General features: G+C 41.7%; 1 protein-coding gene and 1 non-coding gene across 6 annotated transcripts in view; both read right to left on the bottom strand.

Moving 5' to 3' along the window:
• PTPRM (protein tyrosine phosphatase receptor type M) overlaps positions 1 to 18,375 on the bottom strand; it is a 527,195-nt gene that overhangs the window by 75,709 nt on the left and 433,111 nt on the right. The window lies entirely within an intron of this gene.
• LOC134402041 (U7 small nuclear RNA) lies at positions 7,066 to 7,124 on the bottom strand. Its single transcript, XR_010025690.1, has one exon. It is a non-coding gene; the product is annotated as a U7 small nuclear RNA (small nuclear RNA).

Consider the following 18,375-nt stretch of genomic DNA (forward strand, 5'->3'; position numbering starts at 1 on the left):
ATATATGTCATAAAGTTATTATGTCTCACTCTTCTAGTACTGGAAGGTGACACTCTTAGGCTGGGATGGGCAACGTGCAGCCCGCATGAAGGTTGCCATGACCAGTTGGGCAGCCCTACCCAGTCAACAGTGCCGCTGCTACAATCCCAGAGATTTTGCTGGGAAACAAGGCACGCACTCCATCTGCACCTTGCTTCACAGTAGAATTGCTGGGATTTGGGCAGCCATGGGCAATTCCGGGGTGATGGGCAAAGGAGTGCAGCCCCGCATGCTTTAAAGAGGTGGCAATGGGGACGCCCAAGCCCCAGGTGATGCCCATCCCTGCTCTAAGGCACATTTAAGTATATCTTAAATGCAGTTCTCATGTTAAGTATGAGAGCAGAGGCCCTAGCTGTCTCACTGAACTGAGTTTTAAGGCTGCAGTTCTGCACTCAGTATTATATTTATAATGCCCATATGTGAGAAATCTGCTGGTTGCAGCCTAAAACTTTTGAATAAATGAAAATGTCTCTGCTGCAAAAGACATCACTGCTGAAACAGCTGGTAAGTGCATAAAACACCACATGGGCACCAAAAGATGTAATCTATAAACTACTCAAAGCAACCTTCGTTTAATCTGGGGTCATCAATCACTGAATTATACCTTTACAGCAAAAAAATAAATAAAATAAAAAATACAGCCTGCACTAACAATCAAGGCAAGGGATGGGCAGTGCTGACAGTGCATCCTCCGACTTAATAAGAGTGTCTGTTCCCAGAGATCACTCTGGAAAGAACTTGGTCAGTTGGTGCTCCACTGGCATTTGTCTGGGCCTCAATGCTACGTCTCAATGTAATTCATGTCTCAAAGTACCCCTTACCTGACTTAGACAATGAACATGCAGTGTGTCCTAATTTAAAGATATTCTGGCCATGGCTAAACCAGGCCTATATCCCGGGATTGTTCCGGGATCATCCCTGTGCATCCAAATGACACACAGGGGATCCCGGGAGCAGGCAGGGACGACCCCTCCATTTGCCTGGGATAATCCGTAGGTCTAGCTAAGGCCTCTGATTGCATATCAGTCTGGACTCATTACAAAGAACTCTTCAAGCCCAAGAATGTTTCAAGTGGACAGCAAATGCAGTCCCAGAAGGGACACCCAGCATCACCCTCTATGGCAAAAGAGCATGTCACGTGTGCTTTCCAAAATATATTCACGCTTTCTTTTATTGCTGTAGTTTCTATTTATTAGTTCTACTGTGAAACTGGTGTACTCAAGGCTTAACAAAGAAAAGTAAGAAGAATCTACCTGTGCTACAGGGACTTGACTCCACCTTCTAGTACTCCCTGTCAGAAGTTAAATATCAGAGTTTCTCTTCTATAAAATTTGTGGCCAGATGAGAAAACACCAATGTGACAATTAACCCCAGTGTGCCAATACAATCAAAAGACTGTAAAGTAAATGCCTTAACTGTCACTGGAGTTTGTGAGAGATGAAGCAATTTTCTAAGTTTTAAACTAATGGGAAGAACCAACAACTCTGGCAAGAAAACATAGTGCAGAATAATAAGGTACCAGCTTAGGAAAAGCTCAACCACTGCTGTTAAAAAAAAGAACAGCTGCAATGGTCGCAGCACCAATCACATACATTGCTATAGTTTCCTCGAACTATAATCCAGTCGCAGTGATCAGTAGTTCCTCCTCGCGTTGAGTCCAAATGTATGTAAACACAAGAAAGGATTGTGCTTTTCCTTTCCACTGGAGCAGGAAGAGGGAACTTCATGATCTGGTGTTAAGATGAAAATCTTTCTGGACACATTACATGTCCACTTCTCTGACGACAGGACAGAGGAAGTGCAAGCAGACAAAATAGGCTTGGACCATAAATCGGCACGGCTTGGGAACTACAACAACAGTTTGTCAGACGATCAAAGTGTCACATGAGAAGGATAGTCTGAAACAAGATATTCACTGGCCAAGGTCAAAAACCAAGGTTTCTGACCCAGTAAGGTGTCAACATGATTTTAAGAAGTACTTGGCCAGTAGTTGAAGCCAGGGGAGGGTCACAGGGATGAACTAATGAATTCAAATGGAGCCTAGTTTGCATTAAACTGAATAATGTACTGGGAAGAACAATTAAAATTGAAATTTAGCAACACGCTCCTTAGCATAGTAGTTAACTGTAACTCAAATTAATTTGTCTTCCACGTGTATCTCTAAAACAATGAACAGAATGAGCCGATTGGTTTTTATAACTCCACTTACAGGGAGAATCCCCATGGTACAATATACACATCTAGGCTGTAGTTAATGTACAAGGTATATTATTTGCAATTTGTGTACTTAAAATTTAGGCTCGTTCTTCCTTCTTCTGAAATAAAAAAAATGCTATCAGGAGGCTGAGCGAATGTTTTTTTCTGCAGTGTATGTGTCATTTTCACAAATAAATCCCGCTTTTTATTCTTTATAGCATGTAATTAAAAGTGTTGTTTCTGACTACATCTCATATATTCTGCAGCAAGTCAGTGAACCTTGGAAACACTCATAATAGTAGAAAGTCTATAATACAATAAAACGAAACCACTCCATGAATATCAACTAGTTTGCATTTTCAGAACCAGCTCTGAGTGCAATGCATAAGGAAATTGAACATCCCACACAGACAAGCGCATTTTGTTTTCCTAAGCCAGACACAGGCCCTGTGATTCAATAACCTTCCCCAGTTCACCCTTCCCTCTCCTCATCAATTTCCACAAGATGTAATTACACATCCCAAATGCACAACCCAAGAGATTGCAAGTACAAAATGGTATCAAGATATTTAAAATGAGAGCTCCCAGTTTCCACAAATGGATATATTATTACCCAGAAGGGTGCAGATGTCAGGGTTATATATCATGTACTGTAGGTATCTCATGCAGTATGGATACAATTTTCAGAGGTTTACTACCTTTTACAATTCAGCTCCATAAAACATGGCTAAAATGAGTACTCTGGAATAAAAGGGAAGATCAGAACTTGTCGCACCATTATTTTATTGCAACTTTATACATTCATCAGAATTAAGTGGTAATGCTTTTCCTGGACTGTACCACTTGAGGTTGTTGGTGTGCAATTGCAGGTTGAATGCTAACCCATATATTTTTTTTATTGCTCATAGAAAGTGAGCATATCAGGGAATATGATTACATTTTATTGATGAGAGTATTCCAACATTCAACCCTGCAACTTGAAATGGTACAGTTCATTTGGTACAGAACGTGATTCTGCTGAATGTCTAACTGGACCATTACAAGACACCTGGGGCCTGTCTACACACAGTCGTTGGGGCGCCCTGAAGGTGCTTCAGGGCGCCCCGAAACTCCTAGTGTAGACACCTGTTCAGAAGAGACGGAGGAAGAGGCGGCAGCAGCGAAAAGTTCCCAGGGGTTGTCGGCTTCGCTGGTGAGTCCTTGCCGCCGAGCCCAACTCCCCGCCGAGCTCTCCAACCCGGGATTGTCTCTTTCGCCGGCAGGAGGAGACCAGCGGGGAGTTGGGCTCGGCGGCAAGGACTCACCAGCGAAGCCGACAACCCCTGGGAACTTTTCGCTGCTGCCGCCTCTTCCTCCGTCTCTTCTGAACAGGTAGCTACACTAGGAGTTTCGGGGCGCCCTGAAGCGCCTTCAGGGTGCCCCGACGACTGTGTGTAGACAGGCCCCTGGGCTTCTGGCTGTCTCTTTTTTGTTTTTCAGATAGTTTCACTAAAAGTCTCGAAAAATCTTAAATGATCAAAAGGCAAAGAAAACCTTAAACTAACACTGTGTAATGGCAACTCATACAAATTCTAGGTTCTATTTTAATGGCCATGCTACATAACTGCAGTTTTACATGCAATCCACCATCTTAAGGATTCTCTAAAAGAAAGGCAATATGGACTATAAATGATGTCTTAAATGATTTCTGCAATGATGAATATAGTAAGTTGTGAAGCATCTCTTATGTATTTTCTAACATATTCCATGATGATTGTCTAATGTGTCAGGCACAAGAATTGGTTTTCTTCATTTATGTTGATCCTCCAATCTTGGTGGATCTGGACAGGGGCAAACTATTGCCATGTGCAGGTGTTTGCTGGCACACAAGTTGAGGTAAAATAGGGAGGAGGCATAAGTATGTACGTAGCCCCCCCTTCTAGAATTTCCTTTGTCCAGCAGGAAGATCTGCAAAAGGATGTGTAAGTGTGCTGAGCTGAACATGCTTGCAGAACTTCCACAACCAGGAAACTGATCACGGGAGTTCTGTAAGCATTTTCAGCTTTTGCAGACCTTCATACTGAATGTGCAAAGAGAAGACAGCCTAGGCGTGGCTTATGTACCCCCCCACATACCCCCCCACACTTTAGCTTTACTGGTGTTGAGGTGAACACCTACATAGGGGAGCACAATGGAACCAGTAACTGCAGTAAACCACTGCCAAAATGAAATGCTAAGCAAACTAGAGGTGCTAGTATAGTGGTAAAAAATATGTTTATTGTCCTCTTAATATGCCTGAAAAATGTCAAAATACATCTGTTTCCTTTACTGTATGTGCTTATGAGAAAAGTGACTCCTAATTTGCCTTTGGAATCTTCTGTGTGTACCAAAAAAGTAGGCCCAGCCACATTTTATCTGTAGTGATTCCAGAGAGATTCCCACAAGCCCCCGGGCAGTGCACCTTCACACCATGGTGAAAAGGGTGGTGGGTGTTGTGGCTTTGCTGCTAAGAAATTGGAGGCTACAAGTAAGGGCAGATGTGGTCTTTAGCATGCCAAAGTGTGGGTGTGTTACTAAAAACAAAGGCTGCAATCCGCCAATAGAATGCAAGCAGTTTTAAAACAGGTCACAAAAAAGCCAGGTGGGGAAACCTTGTTGGTCTTTGCAAGTAAAAAAAGAAATATCTGGATGAGCACTCCTGTACCAACTGTGCACTGCAACATGGGGCACAGCCACCAAGGAAATGAAAAGAATAAATATTAAATATCAAGCAGTAGTATTCAAACAACAATAACAGCAGCAACAACAATAATGCTACAAAGTAAAACTTAATATAATTTCAGGCATGACTGAAAAGTGATATGATTTGCCATTAATCATATCAGATAATATCTACTAGGTTTGAATAATGTTCATATAGCCATATGAGCAATGGATGCACTGTCTGACGGAAGTAACTCATTTTGTCATCTGCAAACTATGATGCTTCCAGAACCCAGAAATGTGATCTAGACTGTGCAAAACAAAGGCACACAAACCGAACAACAACACAAGTGTTCATGCAGAAAAGCAGTTTTGTACAGCTACCATTTCCATGAAAAGTGAAACAGACATACACACGACCTACATAATTCAACCCACCATAATGCAGAAATGATTCACAAGAGAAGAACTGACATTTATTTATTTAAAATATTTCTTGGCTGCCTTTCAGGGTTGAAGCCCTCTCAAAGTGGTTTACATCTATAAAAACTGCTAAAATATTAAAAGCATTAAAACATGAACACAGTAAAATGGCAATAAAAACAACAATAAAAGTCAACGATAAAACTAACATCAAGAAAGGCAATAACAGCAACAGCAGCAGTCATACCAAGAGAACGCTGAGGCAAAATAATATGTTTTCAAGACCTTCTTAAAAGCCTGCAATGATGGAGCATGACAGCAATCCGGTGGCTAAAAGCACTGACTTCAGCACTCACAAATGGCTCCTCAAAGAACGAGCAGGAAAGTACATTCTGTTCCTCCCACACACACAAGAAGAGAATGACGCCAGAGCAGCTGCCATTTTTCATGAAACCATTAATTAAACAAAATACATACATAGAAGCTAGTTCCTTTCACAACCAAATTAAACACTGAATTTTGAGCATCTCGCTGAAAGTATTAAACTAAAAGCTTTTCATATTCCACCAATGAAGGAAAATCCTATTTCAAGTTGCATGTTAATGGGAAAAAAATGGAAAATTAACAGGTATGACTGACATGCTTAATACTTTTTTTTATTTGTTTGAGTTCAGAAGGGATATTTACAATTGTTACTGGGTCTAAGCCAAAAGAATTTACTGCTTCTTGTGCACATTTTCAGCTGGTCAAAAGGTGTCCTCTTTGGTAGTTTTTCAGATAATGCTTTGAAAGTGTTTATCTATGGAGAAGACATTTTCAACACTCTGAACTGGTTTTGTTTGTCCTCTGAGACATTAACACATAACTAAGGGCTCATCTACACCAAGCAGATATTCCACTATGAAAGTGGTGTGAAAGCGGTATATAAAAGGCAGGAGCCACACTACTGCTTTATAGTGGTTCTGAAGTGCACTGACAACTGTTGGGGCCCATTGACACATACCATATACCGCTTTCATAATACTTTCATAGTGTTATATCCTGCTTGGTTTAGATGTGTCATGGGCCCCAACAGTTGTCAGTGCACTTCAATCTCACTATAAAGCAGTAGTGTGGCTCCTGCCTTGGTGTAGATGAGCCCTTACACTATTGACTATGTAGCATTGTTACATTGTTTATTCATTACATGATCCCTGTTTGCATGGGATATTCCAGGTGATTATTCCAGGAAAAATGAACACGTATTAAAGAGAAAGGAAAAAAAATGTGCTGAAGCTGCAGAATGGAGGCAAAATGATGGCAGAGTAGAAAATTGGTGAACATCTTCACACTTAAGGGTTTTTTAGGAAATATTTGTCCTTCCCTGAGAGCACCACTTCTGATTTGGAAATCAAAATGGATTTAGTTCAGCCTACGTTTTAATGTAGGAGGCACATTAAAATTAGACAAGCTTGAACAATAAAGGCAGTTTTTATTTTAAGGCCAATTCAATTTTGTTCTCAAATAAATCTCTCCTTCATGGACACAGTTAAACTATGGAATTCACTATCAAAAGGTGCAGTGATAGCTTCCAGTTCAGAAGGCTTTAAAAGGAGAATGGAGAAATTCCTGGAGGAGAAGGCTATCAATGCCTACTAGTCCTGATGGGTATTGTGCTACCTTCAGTATCTGAGGCAGCATTTATTTATTTATTACATTTATATAACGCCCCATAGCCGAAGCTCTCTGGGCGGTTTACAAATAGAAAGCCTACTAGACAAATTCAAAAAGAGCTGAAATCACCTATATACAGCATGCCTATATACACCAATTGCTGGGGAACATGGGCAAGAGGGTGCTGTTGCCCTCATGTCCTGCTTGTGGGTTTTCCTTGGGCAGCTATTTGGCCACTTGTATAAACAGAATGCTGGGCTAGATGGACCTTTGCCTGATCCAGCATGGGTCTAATTATGTTCTTATGACAGACATCAGGAGGAAGTTCTGGTGCTCCAAGCATTCTCTAACAGTGTTTAGACACCCTTGTTCTTTTTGTTTCTGAAACTCAGGCTGTGTCATGTGTAATGTAGCTAAGATAGCACCACCCACCTAAGAGATGGATTTTATTTATTTATTTATTTATTTATTTATTTATTTATTTATTTATTTATTACATTTTTATACTGCCCAATAGCCGAAGCTCTCTGGGCGGTTCACAAAAAGGTTGCAGCAACTCCAAAGTTTTAAAAACTACACACACAAAAAACCCTTTAGAAAAAGGACCCTAAGGGGGACCCTCCCACACACCCCAAAACATAACGATAAGTACTGAATGTGCTCAGGGGCTACAAAATGATGACTGATCGCTGCTCTGGAGGGTGGGAATGGAAGACCAGGCGGGAGAGGGAATACAATGCATCACGGAGGAGGGCATGGTTGACGGACTGGAACAGTAAACAGGACTATTCAATATTTTAACATTTCGTTGAAGGTTCCAATTATAGCAAATTAACCTGCAATTGCTGTAGACAACAAGACAGTCAGATCTCCTCTATTTGACCTTCTGATCAACCGAATTTCCTCCTGCTACAATTGTACTGTATAGTTAACCCATTAAATCATATCGGCCTGTAGTACTTCATTTGCGGAGTCCAGTCTCAGCTAGAGACTGCAAATAATGAAGGGCCCAATGCCACCTCCCTTGTAGAAATGGTAAATCACCACCGCCACCTCCTTCTAGCACTTATTTCTAATTCGAGTTTTTCAAGCTTTAGCCATTTGTCCTCCTTAAGTCTTCCTTTGCTAGATTAAGGAACCCTCTAATACACTACACTTTCTCGGCAACAAGTTACTTATGCTTTCTAAGTTATTACTATACTTACTTTAATCTACTAATCAGAGTGATCATGATTTTGCAAGGCTTTTTGGCCTCCAAATCCTTGCAGTTTTTCAAAATCTCTTGTAAAAAGGGTTGAAACTAAAAATGGTTACATGAGACAGCCTCCTAGTGGAGTTCCTTGAAACAGCCTAAGGGCAATTGGCAAGCTGACTCCTTTTTTCTCGCATTTACTAAATCTGTACATGATTTCATTCAGTAAATGAAAGAGTCCCACTTCATGATCTATGGCATCAGCAAAGCTCACCTTGACTGCCACTGCTGCCAACTGGCTTTGTCTTATTCCGTCTCCACTGCCCATTTATCATTCTCGAATTTCTACTTTGTTCACCAAACCGTGCTTGGAAATGGCCTGAGTACAATAACAAGTTTGTATAGCACCAAGAACACTGTTTGTACTAAGTAGAGCTAAGCATACAGAGTTGTGGGGTAAGTCTTTGTTTATACTCAGGCCTCATCTACACCAAGCAGGATATTCCACTATGAAAGTGGTATGAAAGCAGAATATAAAAGGTAGGAGCCACACTACTGCTTTATAGTAGTATTTAAGTGCACTGACAACGGTTGGGGCCCATTGACACATACCATATACTGCTTTCATACCACTATATCCTGCTTGGTGTGGCTCCTGCCTTTTATATACCACTTTCATAGTGTAATATCCTGCTTGATATAGATGAGGCCACTATTCAGGGCCGGCGCTACCATTAAGGCCACTAAGGCAGCGGCCTAGGGCGCCAAGCTAAGAGGGGTGCTGGGCACAGCACAGCACTCAGCCAAAGTCCGGGAGTGTGTGCAGCAGCATGGGGCTCAGTTCGCTCGCTGTTGCGAGCGGCTGGGCCTGTCCCAGCCGCTTGCGATGGTGAATGAAGACGGAGCCCGGGCCGTTGCCTCATGTCGCCCTCATGCTCGTCAGCATGAGGGTGACGCAAGTTAGGGGGCGGGGCTCAGTTCACTGGCTGTGCAAGCAGCTGGGCCTCCAGCACCCCCCGCCAGTGCTGAAGAAGAGGAGGAGGAAGAAGCAGCAGCAGCAGCAAGAAGAAGCAAGCAGCAGGAGGTGGAGAAGAAGAAAGAGAAGAAGTGAGTAAGGTAAGACTGAAGAGTGTGTGTGTGTGAGAGAGAGAGAGAGAGAGAATGTATGGGTGAATGGGGTGCATGGGGACTTTGAGTGAATGCATGTGTTCATGCGTGTGTTTGTTTGGAGTGAGTGATGCTGAGAGTGTGTGTGTGTGTGCGCGTGTGTGTGAGTTGGGAGGGATGATTTGGAGGTGATATTCCTATTAAATAATGCATGTTAGACCCATAGACGGTCCTTTCCAATTTGTTTGCTATAATTGGCATGACATATATTTTGTAACAATAGGTGATAATTGTTCATCCTTCTTAAAACCCTTTTAAAAAATTAACAGGGGTGCTATCATCATCATCATCATCATTATCTATCTCTCTTTTCTTGCTTGTAGTGGTTTTTCTAGATGAACATGACGGGCTTTGCCAAGCTGTGCTGTCTTTGACTGATTCAGAAATGTCGTGACTATTAAACATGTTTTAAATATGACTGCTTTCTGGATGTTGGCGTGCATGTATTTTGGTAGGCCTAATTTCTGAAGGTTTTTGTTTGTTTCTCTATCTGAATGTAAGCAAAATATTCTGTTAACGGTTGGTTACGCCAAGTTACCTTAAATAGTATAAGTCAAAGGTTTTAATGTTGTGTTGCCAATGGCGGAGGTATACTTTTTACTGAGTGCCCTTTAGTTCAAAATGATTTGTGTGCCAAAATATTTTGTTTTGTATTTGTGAAAAATAATCAAATTTTGATTATTACTTATTCTTGCACTTTAAAATAAATTTAGCAGTTTCAAGTTTCGTGCTTCTTATTTTTTCTACAAAACATATGTTCTTAAAAATCAAAGTTGGCATTTTTGGGGTGGTGGGGGTGGTGAAAGTAGCTCACCTTGCCTAATGCGCAAAATAGTCTGGTACAGGCCCTGCCACTATTTAAGAAAGTAAAAGGCTGTGAAAGTGCCTTTGGGAATGATGATATGACCAGTACTAAAGAAGATATAATCTGTATTAAGTACCTAGCACATTAGGCATAATAAATAAAGCATTTCTCTCTCTCCTATGGTTGCAACTGAATTTATTTGGCTACCATATATCATCCCCCTTCTCTCTCTCTCTCTCTCTCTCTCTCACACACACACACACACACACAACACACACACACACACTTTCTGCCCTCATACCTCCTTGGTGCCCAAACTATTTGTACCTTAATCACATACCCTTGAAAGCAGGATTGTTTCTCACAAATGGCCAGTGCAGCCCCCCAATCCAGTGTGGGAATAGGGGGTTTAATTCTTCATCCTCTGTTCCCAATCTGGATTGGGGTCCTGGATCTGCAGTCTCCATTGCCATAAAAGTTCCTTTGGAACTCTCCTTTCCTTTTGCTTTTCCCCACAGCAGCACAAGCATAATAAAGAAGGAAAGGTGTTAAATTTCTTCCCATAGCCCATCCTGGCTTGATATTTTCTGCCATTGGGAAGGGAAAGAGACTCTGACTGCTCTGCTCAGGCAGCCCAATTAAGCTGGCACGAGCGCACAGCACATAGTTAAACTATGGAATTTGGCACTACAAGATGTAGTGATGGCTGGTACTTTGGATGGCTTTAATAGAGGTTAGATAAATTTCTGGAGAAGGTAATCAATGGCTGCTCCCAATTGCTATATGCTACCTCCAGTATCAGAGGCAGTAAGCCCATAGGGAACTTGGTTGAGAGGGTGCTATTGCACTCATATCCCACTTGTGAGTTTCAGGTGGGGAGAAGATTGGCCAGTGTGTGAACAGAATGCTGGACTCGATGGACTCTTGATCTGATCCAGCATGGCTCTTCTTATGTTATTATGATCTGTGAAGTGCAGCAGGGCAGCTGCTCTCCTTCACATGGTCCAGCAGCAGTGACACCTGGGTCTCAATAAGGAAAGAAAGCTGATACACTTTCAAAGCCATCAAAGCCTATCACTTTCCCTGAGTTTGTATCCACAACACATAGATCCGCTGTAGGTACCTTGTTGTTTGCCTTCTGAGCTCAGCCACAGCTGTCGAAACCCTTGACAAAGGTGTCCATCTGGCCCACAGTGAAGACTTCCCGTGAAGCCGTGTGACGTGACAAATCTTTGAGTAGTATATTTATACATCCAATCTGAAAGTTAAAAATCCCTTTACACCTTGACACCAGCTTTGTCTGCATAGGGTGTAGTGAGGGATAAGAACTGAATCATATTCAGCTGACACTTACTCAAGCACAGCTGCTGACGCTAGAGAGTCAGAGCTGTTTCCACGGTTTTAAGCATAAAGGAGGAAAACATATTGGCTTAATCTAACGTTCTATCCGCCCAAGTGTCACTCCAACAATATTTTTAAGTTACTGATTTGGCATTAGAATTGTTGCCGTCATTACCTTATGATTAGATCAATAGCAGAATGCAGGGCATGACTGACAGTTCTGCAAAAGCAAAGAAACAACAACAACAACAACTCAGCCAGCCTCCCCCCCCCACACACACAAATTGGTACTCAGATAAACAACACAGTTATCCTATTTCTGGGACAGCAGAAAAGTTTTAATATATGAAAAGGAGTGTTGGAGGATTTAAAAACATTAATGTATCGATACTCATCTACACCAAGCAGGATATTGCGCTATGAATGCAGTATGAAAGTGGTATATAAAAGGCAGGAGCCACAGTACTGCTTTATAGCGGTATTGAAGTGCACTGACAACTGTTGGGGCTCATGACACATTCCATATATTGCTTTCATACCACTTTCATAGTGTTATATCCTACTTGGTGTAGATGTGTCAATGGGCCCCAACAGTTGTCAGTGCACTTCATTAACACTATAAAACAGTTGTGGGGCTCCTGCCTTTTATATACCGCTTTCATACCATTTTCATAGCGGAATATCCTGCTTGGTGTAGATGAGCCCTAGGACGTAATAGAGAATAGATCGATGGGGACGATTGTATTCTCTCACCCAATGCCATGCTTTTCCACCCGCACAGGATGAGACACATTCGACACATGGTGAGATTAGGACAGGGCTTGGGTTCACACTTCCTCCTGGCCTTCTCTAACTCACCTCGCCAAGCACAGGAAGAGAGCCAACATCAAGGGGAGGCAAGTTTGGGCACTTGCCCAGGGCTCTACATCCTGGCAGAGGCCTACTGGCAAGTGGACCTGCTCTTCCTCTTCACCAATGAAATCTGCTTATTCTGCTGCCTCTTGCTCTGGCTCAGTCAATGAAGGTGGTGAGAAGGAGGAACCATTGCTGCCACTGCCTACCTGCTCACTAGCTCTCTACCTGATAAGCAAGCAAGTGGGAGCAATGATGAAAAAGAGAAGGAAGGGCAAAAGCAGCTGACAGCAATGGCGGTGAGATTTTTTTTTAAAAAAACTGCATTTATATCCTGTCTTTTTTCCTCCAAGGAACCAAAGGTGGTGTACATAATCCTCCTCCTCTCCATTTTATCTTCACAACAACAACAACACGGTGAGGTAGAAAGGGCTGAAAGTCTGTGACTGGTCGAGTGGGGACTAGAACCCGGATCTTCCAAGTCCCAGTCCAACACTCTAACCACTACACCACACTGGCAAAGGGGGGGGGGCTATAGAGGATATCTTGCCCAAGGCCCCTCAAAGATCTGGAACTGGCACTAACAGAACGTCAAATACCACACAACCTGAGAGACTGCAGATAAATGAACAAGACATATCTCCTAACATTGGATACTGAAACTGCAAGGTTGTTTCAATATCAAGGTTTCACGGAGACATTATTTATAAACCGTCATACTCAATCTGAAAGTACTAATATGACTAATTTTACAGCTCATAGCAGTTCAACCAGGCACAACCCTATGCCTGTTTACCCTACCCTGTGCCTGTTTGCATTCTCTTCCCCTCCTTATTGTTCTACTATGATTTTATTAGATTGTAAGCCTATGCGGCAGGGCCTTGCTATTTACTGTTTTACTCTGTACAGCACCATGTACATTGATGGTGCTATATAAATAAATAAATAAATAAATAAATAAATATAATAATAATAATAACCATATGCATGTCTCCTCAGAAACAAAATCGTAGCGTAATGAGAGACTTTGGAGGTAGCCCAACCTCTTGCTCACTGCCATGCAGGCTGTTACTACAGCATCCCTGACAGGTGCTACTTCAGGGGAGAAACATTCCAACCAAGTTATTTTTTTCCTTATCTGCTCTGTTTTGCTGTAAACTTGTATTTAGTATACTTTTGAATATTATTGTGATATTGTTGATTAGTATATTGTTGTTTTAATCTTTTTAAACCACCCAGAGAGCTTCGGTTATTGGGTGGTATAAGAATGCAATAAATGAATGATAATCAAGCCACTGGCCCCTTGCTAGCAATATATATTCCCCCGATGGGGAAGTGCCGAAATGGCGTCAGGAAGGCTAAAGCTGAGAATGAGCTGAGATTAGCGAGGGATGCTAAAAGCAATAAAAAGGCTTTCTTCAGATACGTGAGTAGTAAAAGACAGAGGAAAGAATGGTGGTTCAACTGCTTAATGAGGATGGCAAATTGATAACAGATGACAAAGAAAAGGCTGAAGTGCTCAATTCCTACTTTGCCTCAGTCTTCTCCCAAAAGTGGGTATATGAACCCCCTGGAAAAAGTGAAGCAGAAGTTGAGGGGGCAGGATTGCAGTTTGAGATTGATAAACAAATGGTCAAAGAACACCTAATTTCCTCGAATGAGTTCAAATCTCCAGGGCCTGATGAACTGCATCCTAGAGTAATGAAGGAGCTAGCGGAAGAACTCTCAGAACCTTTGTCTATTATCTTCGCAAAATCATGGAAGACGGGTGAGGTGCCGGACGACTGGAGGAGGGCTAACGTTGCCCCTATCTTCAAAAAGGGCAAAAAGGAGGAACCTGGGAACTACAGACCAGTCAGTCTGATATCCATCCCTGGGAAAATTCTGGAGCAGATTATAAAGAAGTCAATCTGTAAACACCTTAAAATCAATGCAGTGATTACTAGAAGCCAACATGGATTTGTCAGGAACAAATCCTGTCAGACTAATTTGATCTCATTTTTTGATTGGGTAACCTCCCTTGTGGACTGTGGGAATGCTGTGGACGTCATATATCTTGACTTCAGCAAAGTTTTTGACAAAGTGCCCCATGATATTCTGATTAACAAACTAGCTAAAAGTGGGCTAGATGGAACAACTATTAGGTGGATTCACAGTTGGCTACAGAATCGGACTCAAAGAGTACTTATCAATGGAACCTTCTCAAACTGGGGAGAGACAACGAGTGGGGTACCGCAGGGCTCAGTCCTGGGCCCAGTGCTCTTCAACATTTTTATTAATGATTTGGACGAGGAGATGCAGGGAAAGCTTATCAAATTTGCAGATGACACAAAATTGGGTGGGATAGCTAATATCCTGGAAGACAGAAACAAACTTCAAAGTGATCTTGATAGGCTAGAGTGCTGGGCTGAAAACAACAGAATGAAATTTAATAGGGATAAATGCCAAGTTCTACATTTAGGAAATAGAAACCAAAGGCACAGTTACAAGATGGGGGATACTTGGCTTAGCAATACTACAAACAAGAAGGATCTTGGAATTGTTGTAGATCACAAACTAAATATGAGCCAACAGTGCGATATGCCTGCAAGAAAGGCAAATGCTATTTTGGGCTGCATTAATGGAAGTATAGCTTCCAAATCACGGGAGGTACTGGTTCCTCTCTATTCGGCCCTGGTTAGGCCTCATCTAGAGTACTGCATCCAGTTATGGGCTCCACAATTCAAGAAGGACGCAGACAAGCTGGAGCGTGTTCAGAGGAGGGCAACCAGGATGATCAGGGGTCTGGAAACAAAGCCGTATGAAGAGAGACTGAAAGAACTGGTCATGTTTAGCCTGGAGAAGAGAAGATGGAGGGGAGACATGATAGCACTCTTCAAATACTTAAAAGGTTGTCACACAGAGGAGGGCCAGGATCTCTTCTTGATCCTCCCACAGTGCAGGACACGGAATAACGGGCTCAAGTTAAAGGAAGCCAGATTCCAGCTGGACATCAGGAAAAACTTCCTGAGTGTTAGAGCAGTATGACAATGGAATCCGTTACCTAGGGAGGTTGTGGGCTCTCCCACACTAGAGGCCTTCAAGAGGCAGCTGGACAACCATCTGTCAGGGATGCTTTGAGGTGGATTCCTGCATTGAGCAGGGGGTTGGACTCGATGGCCTCATAGGCCCCTTCCAACTCTGCTATTCTATGATTCCTGATATCAACAGCTTATGCAGATGGTGGGTGCTTGGAATATGTATTGCAATTCCTTTCTTAGAAAACCTGTAAAACTAAACAGTGGTCAATGCATCTGATACTTGTCTTTTAACACATTTGAATTCGTGCCTACGTAACATCATGGTTTTTATTAAATGCTCTTGAGGAAAGGAGCAATCTGTTGCATGTGAAAAGGATCAAGATGCTCCTGTTGCTTGATCATGGTTTGAGCTCACTGCCCCACCCCTACCCCTTGTGCTTATATGCACAATGGTGCACGTAAGTATAAGGAATAATGTCCAATTTAGTTAACATTCCTTCTATCAGGAACAGGTGATAGGTTTTCACATATTTAGCAATCACGTAACTGCCTTTTAACAACACAATTCCCCATCAACTGAGCTGCCAGCATATGAGAGCTAAATGGTACATCTGCAGAAAGTTCACTTACAGGATGCCTGAATAGGGAATAGCAAGACATGAGCAAGCAGCACAGCTATGACACCAAGTAGTGGATCTCATGAGATGTGCAGGAATCCTCTAAAAGTGTACCCTGCCCTCATTCATAATGAATGACAGAGCAATTCTTCAGGAATGAAGAACTTTCTAAGAAATGTATTCCTAAAAAGCTCCCGGATTTTGTATTTTCAGTATACTTTAAAAAAAAAAGGGAAATATAAAATTCTTTGGAATGTATCACTATTCATACACGTTGTGGTTTCATGTTGCATACTCTTTATAAAACTAGGAACTTACATTCAAAAGATTGAAATTTTAAAATAGTTTAAGATCTGACTAGCACAGAATAAAGTGGAGCTATTCTTGTGACTTAGAAATCATTGCTCTATTAATGCAACCTAAGATTGCATACAGGGTTTTTTTTTTTTTTTTTTTGCAGCTACATCATGCCGTTGACACATGTTAGTTTGTGATTAACTGTAATTCCAAGATGCCAAGACTCTTTAAATATTTACTCTGCTGTCAAGCCAGGTATCTCTCATTCTATATCCATCCATTTGATTTTTTTTTTTTTTTGGTCGGAATGCAGAATGTTAATGTCACATTTGTCTGTGTTGATTTTTTTAAAAAAAGTTTCAGTCAAGCTCATTTTAAATCTTATTCCTGTCTTTCAAAGAATTATTTGTGAAGTGGGGGAGACTACCCTCCATTTCCCCCTTCCCTCAATGAATTTTCATTTGTATCTACTGTATTAATGGAGTTTTGAATTATATTGTGCTATGATCTTGACTTTCTAAACTTCAATAGTTTTAGAGTGCGTGGATTGATACTTGAGAGCTCCAATCTTGGAGCCCTTTGTCTATCCAAAGCCCTGTCAGCAAGAGGCAGGCAGGAAAGGAGGAGGATGGAGGCCTTTACTGTAAGGATGGGGTTAAATCATACAAAGAATAGCTGTTTTAAAATGTTAAAATGTTTTATTGTTATGATTTTTAGGAGCGGAACAGATAAGCGCCAGCTGCATGTGGACGTTCTGGCACATCCTGGAACCGCTTGGGGCAAGGCCGATCGGCCTTGAGCGAAAATTAACATCTCAGGGAAGGTGTGAAAGATCCTCGCAAGGGAGGGGGGAAGGAGCAGGGGAAACTATCTATAAAGAGTATGCTTTTGAAAGGGGCTTTTGTTCTGAGCTGGATGACCACATGGCTGGGTGAAGTATAGTTTGCAACTTAGTTATTTTAGTTTGCTTAGACTGGGTTCTTATTCTGTACCTGCATGTTTTACCTGTTGAATGCTAATCTTGTATTTCCTACCCTTATCCTCAATAAAATTGGGCTTAACCCTCCAGTGTTGGATCTGTGTGCGTGTGTTCTTGGGATCTGTGCAAAATCCAGTGGAAAAGCCAGCTTTGCTGGGGCGTGCTTCCTTTACATTTACAACCTTTCCTTCCTCCATTATAACCATTTTTAGCCAGTTGAGTAAGTAAATCTTTTCTGATCTGTTCTGTTTTGCTGTAAACTTGTATTTAGTATATTTTTGAATATTATTGTGATATTGTTGATTAGTATATTGTTAAATGTTGTTGTAGTTTTGATTTTTGTAAACTGCCCAGAGAGCTTTGGCTACTGGGCAGTATAAAAACACAAATAATAGTAGTAGTAGTAATAATAATAATAATAATAATAATAATAATTCCATCTAGTTGATTAGCTTCTAGTGCAGTGGTTCTCAACCTTCCTAATGCCGCGACCCTTTAATACAGTTCCTCATGTTGTGGTGACCCCCAACCATAAAATTATTTTCGTTCTTCTCTACACGATCCATTGTCATGGGATGGTTTGCTAATGAAAATAATACATAACAATACTTTAATAATACAAAAGATGATACATGACATAGTTCAGTCAATACAGTTTCCTAAGACCATCGGAAATATGTGTTTTCCAATGGTCTTAGGCGACCCCTGTGAAACGGTCATTCGACCCCCAAAGGGGTCCCGACCCACAGGTTGAGAACCGCTGTTCTAGTGAGTGGGAATAGCAAGTGGATCCAGGCCTCCCCTTTTCACCCATCTCCCCACCCACCAGCAAGCCTTTTTCTCCTTTTCTGATTTCGTCTAAGGATACTGTTGCATCATCAGAAAAGAAGCTGGATTTGAGGGGCGGCAGGCGAAGAACCTGCATTTGCATTCTTGTCCTCAAGGTCATAGTTTTGTGTGGTCCTGAGTGAGAATTTGCAGTATCCTATGGCTCCTCAGATACTGTCTGAGAAGCCATAGGATTGCTCTCTCAATCATGCTTCTCAACTCTCTATTCAGGATATTAATTCTTCTGAAAAACAACCCATTCTTCTTTATTGTGTGTGTGTGTG

Source organism: Elgaria multicarinata, chromosome 7, assembly GCF_023053635.1.
Source record: "Elgaria multicarinata webbii isolate HBS135686 ecotype San Diego chromosome 7, rElgMul1.1.pri, whole genome shotgun sequence".
NCBI lineage: Eukaryota > Metazoa > Chordata > Lepidosauria > Squamata > Anguidae > Elgaria > Elgaria multicarinata.